The 1,811-nt window shown below is 39.5% G+C and overlaps 1 protein-coding gene across 1 annotated transcript in view; it reads right to left on the reverse strand.

Annotated features, from left to right (window-relative positions):
- Me1 (malic enzyme 1) overlaps nucleotides 1-1,811 on the reverse strand; it is a 128,331-nt gene that overhangs the window by 22,311 nt on the left and 104,209 nt on the right. The gene's annotated exons all lie outside the window — the stretch shown is intronic.

Raw genomic sequence — 1,811 nt, forward strand, 5'->3', positions numbered from 1 at the left:
TCATTCTCCTGGGCCTTGGGTTGTTCTGTTTTTACTGTTTGTTTGTGTTTCTCATTTTTAATGAGAGCATTTCCATTTAGTCTGTAATGTATACTGGCTTTACCTTCCCCGTANAGNCTGCATCCCNGAGTAACATCAGCACCTTCTGGACAGACGGAAGGATGGGAACTGNTCAATTACGCAATGATGCCCTTAACAAGCAACGAGGCACAGAACCCCAGCACCTTTCAGACCTGACAGTGGCTAGCAGAGGCAGCTGTGAAGCATCTCCCTCCCAGCACACCCCGAGTCTATGTCTGTCTACGCTGTCAGATGCCCCCCGCCCCCTTGCCTCTCCAGCAGCAGGCCTGGAGGTCTCCTGGCAGGCACAGTCACAGTTAAAGAGGAGTTTCCTCACTTAGATGTATGAAGACAACATCAAGGATACTTTGTCCTGACAAGTGCTTGTCTTTCATTAATAAAACATCTACATCCAAGATCATGGCCATGATGCAGCACGTCTGCCATCCTCACATGCAGGAGAATAAGGTCCAAGTTGGTGGCCAGCATGAGCTACACAGCAATACCCTGGTGTGAACAACAACCAAACTGTGTCTACAAAAATCTTTAAAAGTTGGCAATAGTGTAAATTCAACCATGTTACTTTACATATTTGTTATATTTTATGTAAGCCATTATTCTCAAGTTCCTTGTTGCAATTTTCTTGTTCAATATTTTATCATGACCTTAAATAATTTTATACATAAAACAGATATTTAGTTATAATATCTTTTCCTTTCCCAGTTAGAAACCTTGTGATTTTAATCTGCTCTCCTGGGCCAATGTTGATTCCTTGCAAACAAGGAGCTGATCACTCAGATGTCTTCATCCATCTTTTTTCTTTTCTTTTCTTTTTTTTTTTTTTTTTTNGGCATGTTGCCATTTTTTAACCTAATGTTACTCCTCTGACTTTAGGAATGGACAGCTCCTCTTAGTTTAATAAAAATCAACGCTTTTGCAATTGCTCTTCCTCCTCGGCTTCCTTACTGGCTGGTGGCAAAAATCATCTTGCCTTATTAGAAAGAGAAAAGTAATTCTTGTCATGAAAAACAACAACAAGAACAAAATTTGGAATCTTTGGTAGTTACAGTTTTTAATATCTAAACCATTTCTGAACAATTTCTGAAAACAGAGTGAACTAAAATTTATGGTTAGTTTGATCTTACACAGTAAAATTTCCAGAAGAGATACCAAATAAAATTCTGGCTCNGGAAGACATATATCCTGGGAACAGTAACTCAGCTGCAAGCATTCTAAACATGAATACAATTTTGGCTTACTATTCATTCTCCACAGAAATGCACCCATGGTTGCAGTCATAAAAAGCAAGAAAGCCGCCTATGTTCTGTGGCCCTAAAAGACAAATAATACAGAACTCCACATAGCTCTCAACCTGACCTCTATACTCAAGGTCAAAGGTCACTGTAAAGTGAAAATATTAAAATGTTTAGGAAAGTGTTTAGATGTTGTACTTAAATACTTATTGGTTTATTGCCTATTTACTTACTTAGTGAAGAGCTGGGGTAGATCCCAGGGCCTTAAGATGCTGGGGAAATGCTGCACCTTAACGTTGTAGCCCACACCTAGGCTGCATCACATTATGTCCNAAATNGGAAACCTTCCCATGAGGTGCTAGGAATTCTAACTGTCTGTCAACANTCATTCTCCTGGGCCTTGGGTTGTTCTGTTTTTACTGTTTGTTTGTGTTTCTCATTTTTAATGAGAGCATTTCCATTTAGTCTGTAATGTATACTGGCTTTACCTTCCCCGTA

This window comes from Mus caroli, chromosome 9 (assembly GCF_900094665.2).
Source record: "Mus caroli chromosome 9, CAROLI_EIJ_v1.1, whole genome shotgun sequence".
NCBI lineage: Eukaryota > Metazoa > Chordata > Mammalia > Rodentia > Muridae > Mus > Mus caroli.